Source organism: Gymnodraco acuticeps, unplaced genomic scaffold (assembly GCF_902827175.1).
Source record: "Gymnodraco acuticeps unplaced genomic scaffold, fGymAcu1.1, whole genome shotgun sequence".
Classification (NCBI taxonomy): Eukaryota; Metazoa; Chordata; class Actinopteri; order Perciformes; family Bathydraconidae; genus Gymnodraco; species Gymnodraco acuticeps.
The window spans coordinates 96656-122709 of NW_022990840.1; the positions used below are offsets into that span (position 1 = coordinate 96656).

Here is a 26054-nt window from a genome sequence, read left to right on the forward strand (position 1 = left end):
GAGAGAGAGAGCACCTCTGCTCTGCTCTGCCTCCTCTCATGTGCGCAGCTCTCCGGCCCGGCCGCTCCTTCCTCATTTCCTACCCGCAGCTGGCTCTCTCCTCTCGGATGCTGGCTCTTGCCTTCCTCCTCTCGCACACTGCGCTACCGGACCAAATGCTTCGGAGGGTGGAATGACCGACAGCCCGCTTTGCATGGTCTGAATTTTGGGAAAATCGCACGTCGGAAAGGAGGGGAGTCAAGAGGGAAAAGGGAGGCTCTCCATCCCCCGAGGGAATTTATTTTACAGTAAGCAGGCGCAATGTCATTCCAGTTTCCTCATTCCGCTCGTCTCACACCTCCCATCTGTGCTCGAAAAAATGCTAGAATGTGACAGCCTGCTGGGAATATGGCTTGTTCGAAGTGTGTGCCAGATGTTTTTGCAATTTTATTTTAATACCGAGGCGTGGTTTTGATTGTGTTTTTGTATTATTATGATGCGTTAAAGGGCTGTGGTGCGCTTGCATTTTCATCGTGGACTTAAAAATTGAACCCCCCCCCCCCCCCCCCTCCGCATTTCACCTAGTCTCGCCATCAATCTATCCATCCATCCTTCCCTCCGATGGTGTGTGGGGGTCGGAGTAGGGGGTGGTGTCGGGGGGACTGCTGATGCGAAAACCCTATTACTTTGAGATTGACCTAAATGTGAGTGATATTTGTGCGATAATCACAGGTGGCAGCGGCTCATCGTGGCCGGGCTGCGCCGTCTTTGTGTCGCCTTTTGCAGGGCGATGCTGGGACGATGGGAATATGTGTTTCCCTCAGCCATCAGCAGGCATGTGGAGTGGATGCAGAGCACCTTTGCTGTCTGTGTGCTCCAGCTCCGGCCTGTTCCAATAGCTCCATGTTGATGATCAAAAACACCACAGTGTGTTCCTGATCAGCTCCAAGCTGTCCCTCCTCCCCTCTGTAGAGTAATGCCTCTCATTCATCACATTGCCAGGATGACTGTGTTTCAGCAGAGAGCATCATAATGTTATGCTCTCGTTTAATTGTGTGTGGATTTCTGCTCTGTGACCTGGCAGAAATCGGGGCCTGCTCGTGCCCACTGAATTAGTCCTCATAAAGCCTTAAAATAGCCGCTCTCTGGTTGGCAGTTTATGATGCCTCATTTGAAGTTAATTCCTGAGTTTTCTCTTAAGGGCTATCGTGTTGTAGATCACAGATCAGTCCCAAGATGGAGGAGCTTCCCGGCCTTAATAAGAAGTTTAATGTGATGGGTATTTGGGGGGGTTGGGGGAAGCCAGAGAGATGCTTCTGATTAGGCCAGCTGAGGCAGTGAAACATCTTACCGAATCGGTTATCAACAGGCTGTTCATTTCATATTGAACATTGTGCATGTACAGTATGTTTGAGCAGATGTTTGGCATCATTAGAAACATGGCAATGGTCAGTGTATATATGGCAGTGTAAAACATGCTCAGTAGTCATAATAATCTGTTCTTATCGTAGAGAATTCTGATCATTGTTCCTTTAATTTTTAATATCTATACCAAGTGGGTGTAATATGTACCCGCCCACTAAACCGATGGAAAAACCTGCAACCCCTAATTAAATCTTGATTGAATCAAAACATATATAATTTCCTTATATCCCTCAGTTGACTTTGGATAGTGTTTGTACCGAAACTTGACTTTGTCTGTGGTATCCAAGATTTTGTCATGTGACCCTTTTTAAGGTATAGTTCAACATCTACAGTACAGACATGTGTCTATTTAATTTCTTGCTGAGTCTAAGAGATGAAGGTCAATACTTCTCTCATGTTTGAATGCTAAAAATATAGCTACAGCTAGCAGCCAATTTGCTTAGCTTAGCATAAAGACAACTAGCCTGAATACTGCAACAACATTGGCCTTACAGCACCCTTGACTCTCACATAATATTATAAAGATTGAACATTTTATATCTTGAGTGTATACAACAACAGCAGTTTGTGGTTAACAATGGGGTCTGAACAAACTTCCTGGATTAGTTGATGGTTACACGATGACAGCTTCATATTTAAAGTGCCAAAAGGTGGGTTGTGGTCTTTTCATTTAATACCCAACATTTTCCAAAAGGTCCCACTTTTGCTTAAAAAATAAACCATGAATACTTATTTTTCACAGGTTGAATATATCTTGATTCTGAGCTGGGTACTGTCACATTCTCAGGTTATATTATTTTTGACTATAGCTTTAGAGAATATGTTAAAAAGAAAAAAGGCCTGATATAAACATCACGCAACCGCTCAGATTGATCTTGCTACCCATCTGGGTACCACTGATTTACCACTATCAATCAGAGAGCTTTGTATCCAAAATGTTGCTGAATACGTTGCTTTAAACCCCTAAACAGCATTACATGAAGAAGAAAGTCTTCCCAGTACATACACCTGCTCTGGGGTACAATAGTAAACCACCTTTATCCCAATCCTCTACCCCTTTCTCCATTCCTCTGCCTAATTGCTAAAGATTCATAGCGCATGGTGGAGTCAACCTATAGTTAGATCCCTGGTGAAAAGTGCAAAAAGTGATGCACTCCACCATGGTTCAGAGAGGTGTAAAGAGCATGCTATCATCCTTTTTCCAAAGACTCGCCTCGGCTGCTGCAGCCTCAACAGGCTTCATTAAGTTTTTATATTAAGAAGATGATACATGAGATGTGGACAAACTCTTAATAAAGTCTCGCTGAGACAGATCTGAGACATCATTTACTGCCCCTGTGCAACATCTACAGTCAATCTATGATGTATCTATTGCTCCCGCGGTGTACACTAATGAAATTAATTCTGACAACACATTTAGTTCAGTTCACAAGACTATGATATAGAGGTTATAGACAGAGTAATGAAAACATTCAATGATATATGGAGAATTTAATGATTTGTTGGGTTTATTATCATTTTGGTTAATTGGTTTGGCCATGATTTTCTATTGGTTATGATGACATCTCGCTAAAATATTTACTTATATTTGGGAATGTAGTGAGATTGCTTCAACAAAGTTCAACTGGGCTAAAAAAATCAGCAATGAGAAGACACTATATGTATTTAGAGGTAAAATGAATTGCTCCTGTCCATTGGGATTCTTTATTAGCAATGTTGCCAGACCTCAGCAATGTTATTTGTGTGAACACAGTGCTATTATTATCAATACAAATAATGCCAAAAATCATGAAAAATAAACCCAAGCTGCCCTTAGTTCCCTGACAGTTGGCCAATTTTTTTTATTGATGACAAGTTGTGGCAATGAGCAGTTTTACAATCGGAGCACTCACAACTAACAGTATATACTGTATATCTGCAGCTGTTAGATTATCTTTGATATAAAATGCTGGCATATAAATCCAAAAACTTCTAAATGATTAATTACCTCAAGGATTACTGTTGTAAAAAATCAAGAGCAAACTGCAGTAAGATACAAAAAACAGCTTCCACTAGTTGAGGCCATTACAGATACTGTATAAAGTATACAGTATAGTGGGGGTTGACAAATACTTAATTAGCATGAGGCATCTTATGACCCACATTTGTAGCAGCATTAGCATACCTTAGATACTTCAAAGCCAAAATTGTATTTGTATACGGGTGTTTTTTTATTTATCTATACCCCCTGTAGACTATGTAAGATGATGTAAGAAGCGGCTGTAATCAACCGAGGAATTAATGATGGTGATCGTAATAAGCAGTACTGCTAATTATTAGGATTATGTTAACACTAAGGCATTTGAAAAAATGAAATAAGATTTCATAATATTACTTATGTTACATAATCATTTCCATGGCCCAACAAATTTCCGTACTACCACTAATTTGCAGCCCAATTTTACCACAAGCCGACGTACGTTTTGTGCTAAAACCATTCAATACTTATTTGAATCAGCTGTCTATTGTCCTGTTGATAATCTCTGCTGATAACCTTGTTCAGAAAGAGAGAGACTCTGGGTGTTGCCAGGTCATTGTATTCCAATCATGGCTGCATCTGATTCATATCGCAGCTGGTGCCCCCTCCTTCAGTGATTACATGGGGAATATAGGTTGCGTAGTCAACAACCTCTTTATTCCTTGAGCTGTTCAGAGCAGAAAAGCAGTCGGAGATGAGAAAAAAGAAGTAAAAATTACCAACACCATCGAGAACATTTACTTGCAGAACCTTATATCAAACAAATACAAATAAATAACATTATAAGTTGCTGCAAAGCACACGTAAGTCCCACAGTGAAATATGGTTAAAATTAAACAGCATGGCCAAAACAATGAGAATTTAGCAGCAATTTAGAGTTAATCAAAAAGACCAATGTCTTATAATATATAAACAAGAAAGTATTATTTTGGCAACAAATAGTGAATCTACTGTTGGTATTTTTGTCTTCTTTTTTTATATTCATACCCAGTCTTACATTTTCAAGTCATTTGTTAACATATAGACCTAATTCAAAGCCTCTCCCTCAAGTCATTTCAGAGCAGTGTAATGTATTGCACTGAGCTTTAAAGCTAGGTCACTGCTTCCGCGATGAATTATGCATAATAACCATCAACTTTGTGCAACTCTGTTTGTTGACCTCTCCAAGGACTTCGATATGTTCAATCTCTCTTTCATCTTATATAAAGGCTTTTCTGTTGGAGTTCATGGTGTAGCATTTTAGTGTGAAGTTACTGCTGAGACGCAATATCTTTGAGTTTTGAGTATCAACGAAAAAGTTCTCAAGATTTGGTTTGAGTTCAACTCCTGTTTTAAAGGAATTGAATTAAATTGTTTCATTAATCACAATTTGATTTGGACACATATTTGCAGATTGATATGGTTATAAGGATTGTTTTGCCTTTCCATTAGTTAAGCTTTACACATCTTAAAACTGACATTTAGTTGTCATCAGCTTGCTTGTAAATTGGTCTGAAATTCAAGCCAAAGCCAAAACCAGTGCCTCAACAGTCCAAAGGGATGAGGAGCAAATGATTCAAAGAAACAGCAGAATGTGAATAATACCACTGAAACATAACATAATAGAATTTCATATAAACCTTATCCCTGAGCATAATGGCATGCTTAGCGAAGCCCTATTGCAACTAATGTCTGTGCATAAAATAAGTACAAATACAAGGAAAATGTTTGAAGTTTCAAGAGTTTCCTAACAGCTTAACCTCGTTTTCTTTTAAACAGATGTCTTTAGAGTCCCATCAAAGCTCATTGTAGATTATGGAAGTAACCTTGTCTGTTAGACCGCAGAGATGCTCTATCCAGACACTCATCTGCAACTGCCATTGGGTTCTATTATAACACATCATTTATATTTAATGTTTTTCTGTTCACATAACTGTATACTCTGTCAAAAAGTGTCATTCTCTATACCTAACCCTGTAGTGAATAGTGTCCATACTTGACGATTCTTAAAAAAACCTTCATCAGATTTAATAACAATTTAAAATAAGGTTTTGCTTGCTGAAGTATCTGTGCATGGCAACCACAGTATAGTCAAAGTTAAGGAATGATCTTGGTTAGGGCAACAAAAACCTGGTTATGGTAAGGTTAAGCAACTAAAACTAGGTTAGGGTTAGGATTAAGGCAAATGTTAAGAGCAGGTCTGTAACAGGAAGCAAAGTCTGGTCTACATCAAACGCAATACTCACCTGTCAAACACTCAAACCTCCACACCCTTGTCACATAAAGAGCACTCTACTTCCTCCATTCACAATGAAGATAGACCAGGTAACTCGGCTGACTAGCTCTCTGAGTGCTTATAAATGAAGTCACCTATGGAGCCAGTGTTGACCCACGTTGTATACACAATATATTTATACCTACTGTTCAGGTGCAAAAATCAGGTGACCACCAACCATTTGCTCTCACTGCAGCTTCCACTTGTGGGTCTGGCTAGTTCACTAATGGATGATGACAAATAGCAGCTGCACTTTACTTCCCTGTCTCAGGCAGTGAGTGGTTTTCGCTCTTCTCCGCTGCCCTAAGAGGAGAGAGGAGCAGAGCGGGAGCTATGGAGAGGGTAATGGTTGTTTGTCAGACATATCGTTGTGTCACTTGAGTTTTGTTCATTTCTCTCAATGGTTGAGTGTGCACTTTGCAACCGGAAAAAACTCTGATTGCGAAATTGCTTTGCAACTATATTTACTACTGCCACTATATGGTTGTGTATTAAAAAGTATAAATGCGTCTACAATGTAAGTAAGCTCAGCAAAGAGCCCACCACACTCTTTTTTAAATCCCTGCAGCATGTTAGCAAATTAATGAGCAATGAATACATCAGAGACTTCTTTAATCTTTGTGTTAGACCAATTTCGGGCCAAGGCAGTCATCATTGTTCCAGTAAGTCCACCGTCCTCCCGGTTTCTGCCAAAGATCGGACCCTGAGTGTTCCTCTTCACCCAGGGAGACAATAATACTCTTCCTAATCCACTTCTCACTGCATTTCTCACCCAATCAATCCCCCGTGGAGTGGGACATTGCCAAGTTGTTGTTGCCAAGTTGTGGTTTCCATGGCAACAGGGACTCAGGGTTTGCTGTGATGTCAGCCAGGTGCGGTGCGGCGGTTGGGGCTCTAACAAGGCCGACCCTTGTTGGGGATAATGAGCAAGACTGTGCTGTCACGAAGATGACTCTGAGTATGAGGGGAGGTCAGCGAGGGGCGACTCCCAATTAGCTTGGAGTGTGTGAGGGAGAGGGTGAGTGGGTGGGTGGGAGTTTGACAGGAACATTTTCCCCCTGGTGTGTTACTGTATGTTTGTGTTTGGAGAAATGCAACAGGTGTAACAAAGATAACAAACACACAATTGCGGTGTCCTGGATCTGTTCAGCTAAACAGTCAGGAATATAACACAATAGAAACACAGTTGATTAATATAATACTCTATAGGAGAATACTTGTGACACTTCAGTCAATAGCATGTGTATGAATACAAAGTGAATCTTATACGTCACACAAAGTCAACATTCACTTGTGGATCTAGAAATTAGGACCATTAATTATCATCTGTCATCTTTGTACATTATTCAGCCGCAAAAACACTGCTAGCAGAAAGACAGTTTTGTTACAAAAGTTTACCTTAATGGTGGGGTAGGTAAGTTTGAGAAACCGGCTCGAGATACACTTTTTGTTATATTCCATGAAATGCTCTGGACATCCCGATAGCAATGAATATCTTAAGTGCTTTGACAAAAAATCCATACATTTTTTTATCTGTGGAAGCCGTAGTACTGTAAAAAGCACGACCAATCATTTTAGCCGGCCCGGCTAAAGTAACTGGATGGCCTACCTGCCTGTCAGCCTTCCATCTGTGCACAAACTTATCTCCTGCCCTCATTGGTCATGTGCACGTTTGTGTGTGTTGGAGGAGGGGCTCTGTAAGGAAGTGGCAGATTTTTTCCGGCTGTGTATTTTCAAATTCTAGCGCACTCGAGCTGGTTTCTCCAAAATTACCTACCCCACCTTTAAGCTTTAACTAAAGATTGTATTGGCGCATGTAGACAATGATTAAGCAATTGGTGATTCTTTAAAGGTCCCATGTCATGGCCATTTCTACTGATCATATTTCCATTGTTGAGGTCTATTAGAATAGATTTAAATTGTGCAATTTTCCAAAATCACATTGGTTTCTCATACAGCATCTCTGTATAGTATGTGTATTCACTCTCTGTCCTAAACGGCTTGTTGGAGCTCCTGCCCCCCCCTCCCTGTATGCCCAGTGTGCTCTGATTGGTCGGGACGGTGCGAGGCTCGTTGCTGCTCGCCGCTGCTGCGAGCTGCTGCGAGGAGCGGACAGGTTTCCGGGTCGGCGATACAGTGAGACACAGCGAAACTCATCCTGAGCACACACACACAAACACTCACAGCCGAAGTAAAACAATAAGTGTGGCTTGATATTGAGTAAGAAAAAGGTTTATAACGCTGTGAGAATGGGTCTGCGGAGAGCATTTCTCCGCGATCCCAACTCGTCTATTACCAGCGTTCAGGGAGCTCTATGCAAGTCAATGGGGACTCCCTGTTAGTTAGCCAAGGGATCCTGGTGTGTGAGGTGCTCCGCGGATTGGTCCATTTGGGCCAATCCGGTCATTTGTTGTTGATTTGGGTATTCACATGTCACAGAACCCAGGAAGCAAACAATGGAAAGTGAGAAATCTCCAACAAGGCGTTTTGGGGCAGCATAGACAGGTATTTTCTGTGTTAGAGTTTTACTCGCTACAGGGTGTACTTTGAGGGTTTTGACTTTGCAGACCGTTTACATGCAGAAAAACCTTCATAACACACAAGGGGACAGGTAATAACCGGAAAAGCATAACATGGGCCCTTTAACAATGAGGAAGCTATTAATGGATGGGTAAAGTTGAGTTTCCCTCAAATATCGTTAATATGATACCTGAGTTTCAACACCAAAATTATACTTTTATTGTAACAATCAATACACAAATGAATTTATTTTAGGTTGCATTATTTATGTTTCTAGCTAATTAAGCTCCATCAAACGTTTCTTTTTTCAACAATGCCAAACTCCCTAAACCCACACATCGTATACTGTATTGTAGCCTTCATAAAAACAATAGTTAGGCATTAGTCGACCACCAACATCTAGCTTAACGTTAGCTCGGAGGACTTAACACTGCACTCAATAAATCACATCCTTGAACCTGGTAAAGTCACAGGTTAAACAAACATTAGATATCTGGACAAACTAAGTAGCTATTTCCTGAATGTCGTGATTCCAGTGTAAACACCTGCACCAAGCTGAAACGTTACGCTTCAGTCTGTCCAACGAACGTTATGTTTTTGGTTGGTTCAATTTGACTGTTTGTCAGCAGTATAGCAGCAAACCACAGAAGGCGGATATGCTTTCTATTTTCCATTTTGTCAATTAACATTTTGAGAAAAGAGCATGGCCTTTGGTGGAGTCATATGCTCTCCCAGTAGTAAAAGATGGTGCAAGAATGTTTAATTCTGAATATGAACTTATAACACACTTACACTATCTTTTGACTATTTATTACCTTAGCCATTATCAACTTTGTTTAGATGATTGTCTCTTTTTCTTTTATGAATCCAAAATGTATGCAGAATCAACATTAGTTCTAACATTAGAATTAGCTTATATTCTTCCCAATTGTAGTCTCATTTGTTTTAAGGTAGACTTTATACAGTAAACCTCTTTTTATGACCATGCTTTGTGCTTTATTTACCCCTCATTTTATTGGACTGAGCAGAATAAACATCAGGTCCCAGAGCTTTGAGACCTGACTCAATATATTTAACTGAAAAAAGTCAGTTCTACTTTCATTTTGCATGCTCAAATGAAAGTATGACTTTGCATGCCCTTGTAGTGCGTGCGTGTGTGTGTGTGTGTGTGTGTGTGTGTGTGTGTGTGTGTTGTGTGTGTGTGTGTGTGTGTGTGTGTGTGTGTGTGTGTGTGTGTGTGTGTGTGTGTGTGTGTGTTTGTGTGTATTTGTGTGTTTTAGACTGGGTGGGTGTTGGAGCATTGGCTGCTGCCTTTCAGCCACTCTTTGTTCTCACATGCCTTTATTGTTTATGAACTCTTACGTGTAAGTGGGCCTTACATAATTACAAATAATATTATTTTCTCTACTGCTGAGAGATGGCCATTATGTCCGGCAGAGCTTTTTGAAGCTATGAAGATAGGAGAGAGAAAACAGACAGATGGTGATGGTCAAACACCCATTCATCACTTATCACCTTGATGAGAACAATTCTAACTCTGATTTATTTTACTCCCTATGTTATTCGGCTATGGCAAAGAATGCATTTTTTCACAGATGGTGGCCTAAAGAGAATTTTCATCTTGGTGTGATACAAATCGTTTTGCTGAGGGAAATCTATTGTGTGTTCAATGTACTGTAGTAGAATAATAAGTTTTTACTTCATGTTTGCAATAAAATGCTGAAATTACATATCAAAGATTTGTTTTAAAATGTTTCCAGTGGGAGGAATAAGTGCTTTACTTATTTTCCACTAAAACCCCCCACTCTCATGGGTGCTATTGTTTATGTTTTTTTACCGGGTTTGTTGATTCATTTTTGCTGACATGGTGGACAACGGTCTGTTGCAGACCGCATGGTGTCAGTGTAATCGTTTGCTTTTGGCTATGTCCTTTGTTGTTTTCTGACCAAATTCACTTCCATTTTTTACACACAGAAATTATCTAGAGTGGACAATCCATGTGAGAAAATTATTGCTAATTAAATGTAATATAATAAAGATGGAAAAAATGGAATAAATACATTTGAGGTGACGCTATATTTCTTTTTAACCACCTACAGTTTTGATTTCATAAGCATTTTTCAAACTTTAAAGGGCATTTTTAGTGACCCCAGCCCTCATTAATTTCTAACCTTGCGGAAGCATTTGCTTACTTGCAGGTTTTGAATGAGTGGGTTTGAGTGTGTGTGTAAGCGTGGAGAAGAGGAAGTGGCGTAAGGCCAGCATAGCCTAGCTTTGTCTGGCTTTAATGCCTTTTCATTCACTGTACTCACATCCAGCCTGGGCCCTGACAACAACTAATCTCCTCTTTATCTTCAAAGTTTGCTCAGCACTTTGGCGTCCCATTCAGACTGCTGCATTTAAAGATTTCAGGCAGAAAAGTGACACTTCTTGTTGACTGTTCTACTATGTCCATTAGTTGTCTTTGTACTTTGGAATAGGGAGGTTGTTACTTTTGCATAAGGATGCCCAAATATATACAACATTAAAACTAGTTATAGTTAGTTTAGCATGACATAGTTGACATCACTTATTCCCAAATTAGCATTAGCATTTTTAACCCTAACCCTAACTCTAACCACCTAACCCTTTAGCAAATTTCCAATTGAAAAGTTGGCAACACTAGATCAATGCTAATGACTTTGGTGATGCCGTGGGTTTTAATCTAGCAACACCAGAAGCACACCATTTTGTACATTCAAGTTTTTTTACATATAGTTACTCATATTCACTTTCGGGATTTCTTGACTTTTCCTCTAGCAATAGCATGAAATTGACATGTGTGGTTTGTTTTCAATATCCGAGAGCTATGCCAAAATGATAGTGTTCTCATTAGGCTCAGCTTATTTCCAACTAACACATGTCTGAATAAAAACAAGCTAAGCAAAGATGGTTCAATGGTAGCCATTATGCCTGTTTTAGATGTAAACTCTTATTCAGCCATGTTTTATTGAGTGTTATTTTGCCAGAGAAGAGCTTTATTTCCAGACGTCTAGAAAATACATTGTGCTACTTTGCCTATGTGTGTCCATTAACCGTAACGGCAAAGTCTTCCTTTATTCCCACTCTTTTACCAGAAAAGCCAGGTGAGGTTACGAGTTTCCACATTAGGACCTTTTGTGCTTTGAAAATATATGATTCATTCGATTATATTTGTTGTTGTTCTGGAAATTAGTCATATGTGTAAAACATTAACAGCACTAATTAGCAAGAGAGGTCTTGTTATGAGATATTTAGAAGCAAAATAGGCACGGAAACAAAGCATAAAGGTCCATGCCACGCCCATGCTGTTTCTACACTGCTCTGGATTTGAGATTTTGAAGGAGTGCAGTCATTGATCTGCCTTAATGGGGCTACACACACTGATGCAATCAATGGAAATAAATGTGAATTTATATCAGTGGTGTTTTGCTGTGTTTACCGTTACATCGAATGATCATATCAAACCCTTCGAACTGGGTTATCTCATTAGAATACAGTGTGTGTTTGTTGTAGTCATATTTTCATCAGTTCATCCTGGACATAGAGAAGATAGAAGTATTTGAATCAGCTTTGATGTCAGAAAGAAAACAGGACATTTACACTTGGAAAATAGAACAAGTTGGAAATGAAAAGAAATCAAAGATGATTGTACTTGTTATAACTGCTGTGAATCATCCATTGGACACCCTTTGCCAGCTGTGTTGGACTTTTTTTGGGTTGTTTTATCACCAGACGCAGTCAGGCACAAACGGCTCCAGCTTTCGGCAGCTGCTGATTAAAAATGTCACACTGCCTCCTTGAAGACAGGCCTGGAACTAGACTGAGCTTCTGAACACAGCTCAAAGGAAGAATTTTCTCTCAGACCTTTACACTTTTACTAATGAGGATTTGTCAGGTTGAGCTTAACGTCTCACTGATGACTAAGCATTGTGTCTGACTGAGAGATGAAGAGACTTTGCAGTTTATTGGCTAAGGGTCAAATCCTGCCGAGATTTTCACTCAGCTGGCTAACATACTGCACTCCGTGTGTTCGACTTAGAGCTGGGAATTTCCTTATTTGCACTCCTCTCAGCTGCTGTAGTAAAATAACAGTGTGTCCTTACTTATCTCAGCCTTCAGGCTAAGTTAATGAATCTCATTGATTTGTTGTAGTGAAATAACACGGTGTCCTCAGTTAACTCGCTTTCAGCTTCATTAATGAAAGGCATTGATCAGACACTGATAAGCTGGATGCAGACTACGTATATGAGCGTGTGGCGCCAACCCAACAGGCATTCTTGTTTCTATTTATGAATGACTTTTTGTATCCCTGTCATAAATGTTGTTACCATGGTTATATAACCATTATTTACACTTGCATAAAAAGACAAAAATACTCATGGACTGAATAAGAAGGAAACCACCACAGAGTAGGTCCATTATTTGTATTTATTTTTTACTGGCAGTAACAATCTGATAGAATTCAACAATTTTTAGATTGAAAACCATTGAGACACAAAATTGCCTAACGCAAATGAACATTTATTGAATGCTTTTATAGTCTGCAGTGGACTTATCTTAAATTAAAAAAATGGATTAATATTCAAAGTAATCAAAGATTATTTGAAAAAAAACTATGAATGAAGAAAACTGTTACACTTAAAAACAGTATTTATCACCAGGTGGTATAATCTTGTTGTTTCCAAAAGACAAAGAACATTTGTAACTAAATAACTACATAAATAAATGTAAAAAATACAATTAATTAACAATGTTAGTATGTTAGCCTTTCCCGGCTGTTGGCTTCTTGAAATACTATAATAAACTAGAGAATGCAATTCCTGAAGAAATTGCTAGTGGGAATGCTTTATGCTGAAAAGCTGACGCTAAACTGCTATGCTGAAATGTAATGTGTAAGAAGAAAGTGAAGAATTTAGATTGAAATGATACATGAACACTGGGGGCTTGAATGTGATGAGAGAAGAAAATAAAAGTGAAAAGGCTTGGAAAAGCAGCAGAATATTTGAACTGCAAACTTTTGAACTAACTTAATGGTGAATGATCTGTCTCCATGCCAACGGCATTTGATTACATCCCATAATACGCTTAGATGCGTTGATGGCTGCATCGTTACCAAACCTGTGAAGTTTTGGGCCATTTGGAGTATTTTCACTGAAGTTATGAGAAAACCGTGTTTCATGGCGAGCATTGTGTTGCCATGGCAACGGCATTTGAAGAGATTCCAAAACTGTCCCGTAGATGTCTTCACGGCTGGACTGTTAGCACACATGTGAAGTTTGAGCACTTTTTTAACATTTTCATAGGAGTTATAGCGACATCGTCTTTTATGGCGAGGGATGCCGTTTCCATGGAAACGGCATATGATGAAACCCCATAATTGACGTAGAGCTGTTGAGGGCTGGACCGTTAACCATTATCTGAAGTGTGGTGCTGTTTTTACCCTTTTCATAGGCGTTACGACAACATCGTGTTTTATGGCGAGGGATACGTTTCCATCAAAACGGCATATGGTGAGATCTCAGATTTGGCGAAAAGCTGTTGAGGCATGGACCGGTGATATACAAGCGAAGTTTAGGGGACGATCGGACCGTGTCCATTGGAGTTACAGCGACATCGTGTTTTATGGCGAGGGATGCGTTTCCATGGAAACGGCTTATGATGACACCCCATAATTGACGTATAGCTGTTGAGGGCAGGACCATTAACTATTATCTGAAGTCTGCTGCTCTGAGCATGTCAGTTGGAGTTATGACATCATCGTGTTCCATGACACAGGTGTTTATATTTGAGCTAACGACGTGTCCAGTAGGGATGTGCATCTCCATCACTGAGGCCGATGCGATGCGCATCTCGATACGTTGCCACGATACGATACATTAACGATACATTTGAAACACCAGGCGATGCGATATGATACGATTCACCCCTGTTGCGATACAGTTCGATACGATTTGATTCAACATTATGCGATTCGGTGCGATACGATGCGATTCAACACGATGCAAAATAATGATACTTCAATATGGTACGACAGAGGATTTTTGTTTTATTCCTTATATGCAGCAAATCATACATTAACAAAAAAGTGCTTTACATATTTGGTACTGCACATCCCATCATGCCGTTTATTTTTTTACCTTTAAAAGCTCTCCAGAGTACAATTGTATAACACCTCACAGTTAAACAATGTAAGGATGCATTGCTCATGATTAACAATGTGCAAATAACAGCTACCATAGAGCAATGCCCATACAGCTGCCAGCCTGATGTGCTTAACACTCATTCATAGGCTAACTCACCAGTGAGCAGAAAGCGGTGGGTTCTATATGAACAATAAATAATACAAATGACCTTTCACAAACAGGTATTTCATAACTGCTTACAGTGAGGAATACATTTAAATTATTATTGGCCGTCACAGGCTGCTGTAAACTAAACACCACTCTCTCTGACAGAACACCTCACTGAGTGATTTAACTCATATGTCTAACTTTGAGGTTTCTCTTTTCAGCCGCAGACCCCATGTCGCCTCTTTATGTGCGTCGCTAAGTTCCTCGTACTACTTGTGTACTTTAAATCGGCTCGGCATCGTTAACAATTTGCGAGCGATTTTTCAAGTTGACCGTCTGTGCCGCGCACATATACCATCAGGATGTTACTGATGGGGTTTCGGCTGCGGAGTGATACTGTGTGTATGCAAGCCCGCATCTAGGACGGATCTATGTATCATGGCTGTAGACCTGTTAAGTAATAAAGATACCTCATACAAAGGTCTACGGATACCTTATTACTCTCCATGACCTGCGGTCAACTATATAGCCTAGCATAAAGGACTATTACACCGTCTTTCTTGAACAATCCGAAGTGTTGCCAAACGTTTGATTTGTAGGTATTTTTCGGTGCGCTGTGTTTCTCTTTCTCCTCGACTTCCGTGTGTGTTGATAACTGAGACTCTCGGCCTCCGTAGTGGCGAAGATATCAAAGATCGTATCTGCTGAGCGTTGACAAGATTAGGGGATTTTATATGAATGAATCGGTTTTTGACCGATGCAAAGACGCTACGCAATCGATGCATCGCGAGTTCAACCCGGTTCAACCCAAACTGTAGCCGATGTGCACTCTTTCAACCGGTGCACTCGCATCTTGAACGTTTATGCCGGTGCACCGATGCGAATCGGTGAATCTTAACATCTCTAGTGTCCAGAGATCAAAGGTTTCCATGGTGATCAAATAAATGTGGCAAAGGCTCAAATTAGTTGAACAACACATTTGTAACAGGTTTGTTAAAGGTGGGGTAGGTAAGTTTGAGAAACCGGCTCGAGATACACTTTTTGTTATATTCCATGGAATGCTCTTAACATCCTGATAGCAATGAATACCTTTAAGTGCTTTGACAAAAAATCCATAAACACATTTCATCTGTGGAAGCCGTAGTACTGTAAAAAGCACGACCAATCATTTTAGCCGGCCCGGCTAAAGTAACTAGATGGCCTACCTGCCTGTCAGCCTTCCATCTGTGCACAAACTTATCTCGTGCCCTCATTGGTCATGTGCGCGTTCGTGTGTGTTGGAGGAGGGGCTCTGTAAGGAAGTGGCAGATTTTTTCCGGCTGTGTATTTTCAAATTCTAGCGCACTCGAGCTGGTTTCTCCAAAATTAACTACCCCATCTTTAATTGACCAAAAAATATGAACAGTTGGAAGATTGAAAATGGGATTATTATTAGGATTATTTGTAGGTCATTGAAAAGTAGAATAATTTAGAAAGATGTGAACATTGAAGTTTCTGTTTTAGAAAAGCTGACACTGTAGTGCATCGCTGGTTTTAAAAGTGATTTATAAGAGTCATGTTTAAAGATGTGCAATACTTAAAACGTTTATAAAGATCCTCTGAGTGTGTGTCATTAGTTAGCTGATACAATTGTATGGATAAATACCTTGACATATTGATTACAAGAGCTTGAATCAAACAAGCAACCTTGTATTTGAAAGATTAACTCACATAGCAACAGTCGCACCTGGTATATAAGTGGTGTGGCTGTGTACTTTAAAGGGTTCATGAATAGAGGGGACTTGAATGTGAAATAAGAACAAGAAAATAAAAGTCTAAATGCATGAAAAAGCAGCAGAATATTTGAACTGAAAACTTTAGAACTAAAAGCATACGTCTGTTAAACTCCAGTGATTAGTCTGCTGCTCTAATTATGTCAATTGGAGTTATGACATCAACGTGTTCCATGACACAGGTGTTTATATTTGAGCTAACGAGCTGTCCAGAGATCAAAGGTTTCCATGGTGATTAGTGAGAGGAAAGCATTTTCATTGTTCTGAATGAGAGATAAACTTGTTACATGTGAACGTTTTGTTAAAGATCCGTAACAGATATCGGTGAAATTTCAAAGCGTGAAGCATGTCAAGGAACTTGAGCATCTGAAGTGTACTTTTTGTGTACTTTCGGGTTAATAATGTGGCCTTTTTGGCAGATTAACTAAAGGTGTGCGGCTGCTGTGCTGGGGAAAGGTGAGGCTGAATTTACATTGGGTTTTAATGGAGACATGTTGAAAGTTTGTGTCACTTCATGCCCTCAAGAGGCATTTTGTTTAATTATTTTGCTTCATTTTTTTTTATCTTTCAAGCTACGAGATGTTTTCCTACGTTTGTCATGAAACATTATGTCTCAGGAATGTAGGGTTTGGGAATTATGGCAGGTTTAAAAGAAAATATGAAGGCAAAATTAAATCTGTCCTCCACTCTAGCTGTGACATCACACACTCTAAAATCTGAAGAAGGCCTCTTTACCAAGGTCTGAACAATGTTTAATATCTGTAAAAGTAAGAATCAGATTTAAAAGTTGTGTTACACGAATAATGTCAGAAAGATGTGTGACATTTTAAAGTTGGAATGAGGTTTCTGAGTGAAAGTAAGAAGGAGCAGTTAGCAGTTGAAGTTGCATGAAGATTGTTGAAGTCTGAAGAGTTCTCCATTGACTTCCATGTTAAAAATGGGATGTATTATGGGATGTATCCCTGGAATTGTGAAAGTTATGAATGATAAAAGTAATAGCCATTGATTCCCGACCGAGCTGAACGTTTTGATGTTTGAACGGAGTTTCTGCGATGTTCAATGTGGGAGAAGAAGCAGCGCAAAATATAGCCGGCAGAATAATAAAGAATTCCGTGCGTAGCATAACAGATAGTTGTGCAACTTACAATTATATTTTTGCCCCTTTGTGCCTGTTACATTAATATGTATTACAGTTGATTGCCTAACAACCTATGACTTATACATAGAGTTATGTTTCATTTACACGCATTCATGTATGTGCTTGTCTTAGGTCTGCACAGCATTGCTTTTAAAACTCAGTAAGGGAACAATGACATGTTAACATGTAAGGATTACCATGTTAGTTAAGCATTTTAAAATGTTAACATTTGCTAATTAGTATACTGAACACAAAGTACACCTGAAAGTACATGGATGGCAATCCATCCATAATGTGTCAAGACATTTCACTTAAATGACAAATGTCAACAGGAAGAAAGTCTGTTCACCAAAGTCTACAGGATTCATCCTCTGGGCACCATCATTCTCTGTACAAAGTTTGATTGCAATCCAAATCGTTGTTCAGATATTTCCTTTTGGACAAAGTAGTGCACCAAATGTGTTACTCACATTAAAATATAGAGCTTTGCTACCAGTGTGGCTAAAAATCTGCATTTTGTGGCCCGACTGTGTGTTTTGTTACTGATATAAGCAGGCATGAGATAGACCTCAACAGTCTGCAGTCCTAGACTTTTCACATTTCTCCATTGACTCCTGTTTCTCCAAATAACTCTTGTTCTTCTCATATTCCACCTTCATAATGCCCCCTCTCCTAAGCCATTTCTTAAAAAAAACGAATTTTAAAAGTCTGACAGTGCACGCATTAAGATTTACCATTTGATGCTGCAAACATTTGAAAACATGTTCAGTTAGGGTTTAAGCCTGCTAGCTTAAGCAAGGAGGCTGCATTTGTGTTTATTATGTACAATCTACCCCCCTGTATATAGGTCAATGTTATTATTATTTTTGCTGTACTATTCTGAGAATAATTGATGTGGCTGAACATGTGTAACTCCTTTTCTTTTCAAATTCTCCCACACATAGAGGTCTCCTCCCCTTTCACTTAAAACAGGTGGCCTCTTAAAGCACGGAGAGGAATATTAAAAGCAGTAAGGAGAGTGAGGAAGTGGAGACAAGTGCTCAAGGAGGCAAGAAGAGGCTTTACGTATGCAGTGAACATTCTTCACCTGCTGTGACTGAGAGAGCCAGTGACACATGAAATATGAGAGACAGCAGCACTCTCCACTATTTATAGCACTGCGAGAAAGAGAAGGATGGAGAAAGCGGCCACACTGCATACACTTCAGGGCACAGTTAGCATCATTTTTGTATTCGCTAAAGAGGAATTGCACCCAATTTTCAGAGTTAACATATGTCACTGCAATGGCATCGGACAGCCCAGAAATAGGCATTTGTGATACAAGTTCCTTTTTATAGGGAGACCAGGGACAGTTGTAACACTTTTTGGGTTTTCCCCGATAAGTAAAACAACATTTACACTAGGACAGCCATTTTGCTATATTATACATTCTCAATATGTCAACTACTGAAACAATGTATTTAAAATGTTTCTATGAAATAAGTACAGGTTGGAAAATGTATTTTTTTTAAAAGAACTCAACCGTTACAACCGTCCTTGTGTACAGGGACAGTTGTAACACATGCCAGGCACAGTTGTAACATGTTAATAACGGTTACCTTTTTTCACACTACATGACAACAAAGAGGGAAAGCTGTCAAATACTAAGGCAACAAGATTTTAATGGGGTTTCAAACATCCTCCAACAAACAATGAACAATGAACAGAACTTAAAACAGAACACCAGATGGAACGAATCTGATTCACAGTTGTGGCAGGTGTAAAAGTCACTTCCATCTGTATAGATAGCCTATTCTACCTTAATTATGTGGACCTACCTCCTTTGAGCTGAGACCATAGCTGCCTCCATCAGGTAGTCTCTCAAAAGCATCTCTTGCTCTGTTGAGAACACCTTCTTGGGTGTCCAGTAGCCTGCTCTTTGGGGTGATCCCTGACTCTCCAACCTCAGCCTCTTTTTATGGAACCGGTACAGGGTGACATGGCATATATCCAGGGACTTTGCCACTGCCCTGAATGATTTGCCCTCCTGAACTTCATTTGAGGCCCTCTGCAGCAGAGGAAGTGGCACTCCCCTGTCAGTCTTCCTCTTTCTGATATTTGGCATACTGTAAACACACACACACACACACACACACACACACACACACACACACACACACACACACACACACACACACACACACACACACACACACACACACACACACACACACACACACACACACTTTACATACAGTATTTTATTCTGTTTATTTTTACAGGGACAATGCACACCAATCAACAATATTGATCATTCGAGCAAATGAGCCGTCATTGTAAATGTGCCATGTTACAGCCGTCCCAGGTGGTCCGTGTTACAACCGTCCCAGGACCACCAGTCATGTCTTCACCCCCTGTGAACCTGCCTGATTGCTAGCTTGACCCATATTTAGCTAGTTATATGTTTAGCTTACAAAACAGTGATTCTAATAATACTAGTTTGGATTCCTAGACATTTGACCTCAAGACAGTATCCAACAAATACATCATATCATTTGTGTTAATGTTTTACCTCAGAAACACACTTTTGCTGAAATCTTTCGCGACAGTCGTGGCTCCTTTTTTTCACAGCAATCTTGCCATCTAACTGAGCATGTGCAGAGTGAGTTTCATCACTCGAGCTTGTTTGTGATTAGAGATATTGAAGCGTTACAATTGTCCCGTGTTACAACTGTCTCCCTACTAAATAAGTCTCATACCATGGTTGTTGTTCTTTTTACTCTCCGAGCTAAACACATGCTTCGGGGTTTAGCTCTGGTTGTGGCTTTGTGTTGTTGCTTTGCAATGATAAAAAAACACAACTGAAGGCTCTGTTTTATACAAATAGCTAAAAAAAAAGTATTAGTGCTGCTAGGAACACAACAGCATGTCCTGTTCTGCTGAAGATAATGATGAAAACAAGCCAAAAAGAGGAATCATTCCAGTTATGCCATGTTATGTTTAAATGAAGCTTTGGCCAGTGAGGTAAACTCAAAGAGGCTGGAAATCGTATTTCAGTTCTCACAAGAAACAATGCTATTTGAGATGAATAGGTCGAATGTTATTATGCATCGACGAATGAATCCATAATCATTCCAAAAAACAACAGAACATTGCATAAATGCAGGAAGACTTATATAATAAGATTAGGATAAGGGAATATCCTGGCCTACCACTTTAACAGCAACAATAAACCAATCTTTTTTATTTGTTATACTAAGACTTAAAAAATACTATTTCAACAGAGTGCTTGTGGACCGCTCTTTGCTTCTCGACACTTTCATTTATTCTCTTCGTGTCCTGACTTGCAACATGCATGCAGTCCAAAACCACGGTCAGTTTGATGCTGCTGCTTGTGGCTAAAGCCGAGGGCAGTTGTATCTTTTTGATGCCTTCCATAAGCTATTTTTCCAGTGATGTCATTTCTTCTGAGAAAAGCCCTTCAAAGTGGCTGATGTTTTATGCATGTCTCTACAGTAGATAGCCAGTGAGCTAGTACTGCTCTGGGGTGGTGGTGATGCTAGCAGTGCTGAGAATAGCAATGGAATAGCTTTGTACCGAAGGCTCTATGGTCGATGGATAACTGCACAAGAAAAGGGCATTTTGATGGATTTGTTTTTTAAATCCACAATATGTAGTCCATGCTGGTGGAGTCGCTCGAGATGATAATACACTTTATTTATATAGCACCTTTCATGCAAGAGGCAGCCCAAAATGCTTTAGAGATAGAAAATAAAGATAGCTGAACATAATAAAAAACAAGTTGTAAAATAGAAAGAGTTATATCACAGAACCATAAAACAATACACATGAACATGGGTACGACTAAAATGACACCAAATTAAAAGCCGAATTAAAAAGATAGGTTTTCAATTTACTTTTTAAAACTCCAACGGAGTGAGTTGTTCTCAAATCCAATGAGATTTATTGTGTTTATAATCAATTGGCAATATCCCCAACTACTTGTTGCCAAAAAGTCATGATCATAAAACAATAGCATTTACTAAAAACAAAATTATTTGAGTTTATCACAAACTATTAGCAAAATATTGCCGTTAGCCTTAGCTGAACTTTTGACTGAACTGTTTGGTGATAATTGCAAATCAAATGTCACCATGCTAACATAAAAAACATTGCTTGCTTAACATCAACATGGCACCATTATCATTGTTAGCATGTAAGCATGTACTGTAGCTACTCTGAGCTGAAGTACAGTCACACTTTGAGACACTGACTATAGATAATCGAGTAGTGATGGGCTTATTGGAGCTGAACAACACAAAAAGTCAGATTCTGAGTAAACCTTTTTTAAAACATCAGAACAGAAGGTCATTAGTAGCAGCAATATTCTGCCGTTTGTAATGAAAGATAGGACTCTATTCTGACTGTTGTTGCAGAGTTCAGGATGCGTAAGTAGCACGAGGCAATTCCTGCTTCTAAGCAACATGAATCAACCATTTCATTGATAACCCTTAATAAAAAAGATAAAGTGTAGGAAATAAAAATGGAGATCAGAAATACTGATTTATTTCCTTTTGTGTTATGACCACAAAGAGTTTGATCTGAATACATGCTGCCAATTCAAAGACTGTTTTAATGTAGCATGCTGTTTGACTAAAGCCGAAACATGTTCACCACTCTCAGGCATTATTGGTGGATCAGTCTCAGTTGTGATGCTGGGATGTATCACGGGTATATCATCCTTGAAACTCAGAAACCTGTGGTTAAGGAGCCCCCCTCTGCAAATACATCTCTGCCCCACTTATTTACTTCACTGATGAGCATGTAAACCCTCAGGAGTTGAGATCTAAAAAAAAAAAACACCGGCAGCTTTTTCCCCCGACACGGTTTGTACAAAGCGGTTAACTTTGAAGTGTCTCTGCCTGTAACTTTCATTCCTCTCGTTCACAAACAGCTTTGTCATGATGCGGAGTCTTCTGTCATCGAGCCGTTTGAATTCCTTTGTGGGTGGAGGGGGGCAGTGCGAGTCTTAATTTGCCTTTGCACTGTGTTTATCACCGCCGTTGTAACCTCTGTAATTATACCATGCGGTGGAGCCGCTCGTGAAACGTAGCTCACCCAGAGGATCTGTGGAAAGGTTGAATAACTCATGATGTTGATCATACTTTTAACTGCTACAGCTTGTTGTTTCGAGACACGGATGTAGCGTTAAACAAGGGCACTTTGTGATAATGATGAGGATCTTCTCCTGGAGTGAACAGTTTATTTTCCTCCTCTTTAAACTTCCATCTACTGCCCACTGGGAGGATTTTTCTCACTCTCAGGTTCCCCGTTCTGTCATTTAGGTTAAGAAAATCAACATCAGTGCCAAGTTAATGCCATTCTTTATTTTTATTTTGCACATATTTTTCTTTGGAGTTAAAACATTACCTTCAAAGCAGTGCTGTTCCATTCACTGCCATTATGCTACATACAAAATAATATCTTAAGCTCTGAATTGCCCACATTTTCCTGTTCGTTCGAGTGGCATCATTTAAATAAGAAAGCTAGAAGTGTTTTCTTTCATCTTACATTTTTGCTTGGGTTTTGACTTTGGTCCTGTGAAAGTTGGATACAAGTGTGTATGTGTACTGTAACTGAATGTCATTTCAGCATTTTATCGAACACAGTGGGAAACTTGGAGACCTCTCTCTATCTCTTCCTCCCGCTCATGTGTCTTTGTGTGTGTTCATCAATAAGAGCGCATTAGCATTGACCTGCACTATATGGAGGTCAGTTGTGTTGCTTGGTGTGAAGGTCTCTCTCTTTCTCTCTCCTTGGCCTGAGGTTATCCCAAGTGCTTCCCTGTTGTTGTCCCATCAACTAGCCAGCAGGAGTCTCCTGTTACTCTCTACATTTTGGGCCAATCCCAGTGAATCTCTTTTCCATGACTTATTTCCTGAACTAGGGGGGTCAGGTGGTACTCAGCAGGGCCAGTGTCATCTTTGATACTGATCCGTGAACTATAACAATATTCTAAAACTTCTCAATTGATTCAAGCATTAGCAAACTCTGACTCTGCAAGCACTATATAAGCTTTGACACATCATGATATCAAAAGGTCGCAATGTCAGTTGGGTTCAATGAAATTGGCGCATTCAGAGGATCTGCTTGAGAAGGTGGAGTTAATCCGCGCCGTTTGAGTGAAGAAAGGGCTGTGAAAGAGCAGTAATGCAGCAATATCCTTTCAACTTTTTTGGTAGGGGAGGACGATAACTGATGTAAGGTGAAAAAGATTGGCTCACAGTTGGTATTCCAGATCCTCCCAGTAAGGTGGAGCACACTATTGTCTCATTAAAATACTATTGTGTGCTGATTCTGCTGAAGCATAATGATTCCCTTAATTGTTACTAAGGGGTCAACCCAAGAACAAAACACTAATGCATTGTCTACATAGACTGTGTATACAGTAAGAAGTGGACGTTGGTTTGTGGACTAATGTAATGGACGTTGTTTTTTTGCTGTGGGTCTGACACTAGAGGGTTGCGCTAAGGACATTTCTATACACAATTTGTATTAGCCAGCCAAAATGTTATGATAAACATTCTTGAACTGAAGACACTCTGTGAGAGGTATTGTCTAGTCAATTACATTATAGCCATGCCCCCTAAGAATACATTGCTTTAAATATTTACTGAGGTGATAAATCAAGTGAGAAGTAGGGGCCTTTTCTCATAGTCTTCTATACAATCAGACTCATTTTTAAATCCAGTGCACTTGCCACCTGTTGGAATTTAGAAAGAATGCAGGTTCAAGGTGCATCTACATTGGCTCCACATTTCAAACCTATGTTGCCGCATGATTGTCCACACACTTTTGGCCAAGAAGTACCTATATCCATTACCAACATCTGATTGTCCATGCATGCTCATTTTATTTACGTCAGTCAGCTCTTGATGATGTGCATTCTCCTGAAGTATTCTGTAATGAGATTTGTTAATCAGCTAAATGAACAGAGTGCAGTTAGAAGGTGATCATTAGATTAACTGCAAATGCTTCTCTCATTCATCAAGTTCAGATCAAATCAAGTTTTATTTATATAGCACATTTATAAACGATTTTTGGTCGAGCCAAAGTGCACACTTTACAGCAAATACAACAGCACAGATTGTTCAGAATATCAGTATGAGAAAAACGACACCCTCTATCCTTAGACCCTCACATCGTACAAGGAAAAACTTCCAGAGAAAACCCACATTGATGGCAGTAATATGTAGAGTTGATTGTAACTTAAACATCCAGGTCTCCTTTTCTTATATTAGATCTGACACTAATGACTTAAAACAACTTTTTCGAGTTTCCCACACTCAAATAATGACCTTGAAAAAGCTGTTTCTGAAAAATTACGCCAAGATTCATCAATATGCAGAAGCTTGCTCCGACCCAGGATCAACACACATCCTGGGGATAAACCTGCAGTGGAAATTTGCATCGAAATGGCATCAGGTTGAAAGTGATTTCGTCAGGATTTATTTTACTTGACAAGGTCATAAGTACAAGATTAGGCCAGTGTGATCATCATTTTTGTCCAGTTTCGTGTCAAAACTCTCAATAGGTTGATCTTTGAGTCGGTTGATGTCTTAACTTCCAACAAATGTAAAGATTTAAAGCTTCATGAATTAGATTTCCAAGGGTAAAAACAATATGTCCTTACAGTATAACAACAATAAGAAAAGGCATGCTGTGTAAAACTAGCAATAAAGGGAAAAGTGGAGGAAATGAAATAGAGGGTATTGACTTTATTTCTGCTTTATGTCAGCGTTTAAGAAATGAGTTGGGAAGTAGATTCTTCTGACTTCGGTGTGTTCATGCTTTAAGTCATAATGTGGAAAAAACATGGATGCGAGAGAGAAGATGCAATGTTAACGACAGTGTAACATAATTTGCCCAAGGTGATTCTGATCTGCACCAACATTTAATTTGTTCTTCGCTACAAGCTTCCACCAAGGGCTCCATTCAAAATCGGGCTAGGAAATATCTGTAATCCTGCAGCCAGACAGAAAAAACATACTGAAAACATACCGTGCTTTCGCAGAGGAAGTGATGGACAAATGTATTAACCTGTTAAGCCCTGAGCCTGTTTTTCAGGTCTCAGGCTCGAAAATGACATTCCCAGAACAAATGACTATATCTTCCCTTTTAAAAGGGGTACATTAATAATCTTTTTTCTCAAAGCAATGATACACCTGTGAGTTGGATGTAGAAAAGTCAGAATCAATATAGATTTTTTTTTTTTAAGTCAATTCAGATTGAACAAAGTAAAACATTTTAAATTATAGTGTCCGTCCAAAAAGAAAACATTACTTATAGTGAAAACCACCCTTGAATGATGGGATAGTAGACTAAAAGCTTTAGGAATCCAAACTATAACATATAATAAGTACCCTGTATCAAGATTGATGCAAAACAAGTGAAATTTGACCTTTATAGAGAGATTTAGAAAAAACAGGACAGTGCAGATTCACACAAGGGAGAAAAAATGAATAGTACAAAAATGAATTAAAAAAATCTAAAATGTATAGTAACTGATATCACAACAAGGTAAAACGTTGAACAGTTGATAGAAAATATATACATATTTGGGTTCGGATTGTTAAATATATTTATATGTAAGTGTGCA

The 26054-nt window shown here is 39.4% G+C and overlaps 1 protein-coding gene across 2 annotated transcripts in view; it reads left to right on the forward strand.

The window, feature by feature from the left end:
• Nucleotides 1-20: 20 nt before the first annotated feature.
• ctnnd2b (catenin (cadherin-associated protein), delta 2b) overlaps nt 21-26054 on the forward strand; it is a 212907-nt gene continuing 186873 nt past the window's right edge. Inside the window, exon 1 of one of the 2 annotated variants that reach the window (XM_034233094.1) lies at nt 21-287. The gene's annotated coding sequence lies outside the window, so the exon portion shown is untranslated. The remainder of the gene's footprint in view (nt 288-26054) is intronic. The other variant, XM_034233095.1, reaches the window with a different exon arrangement.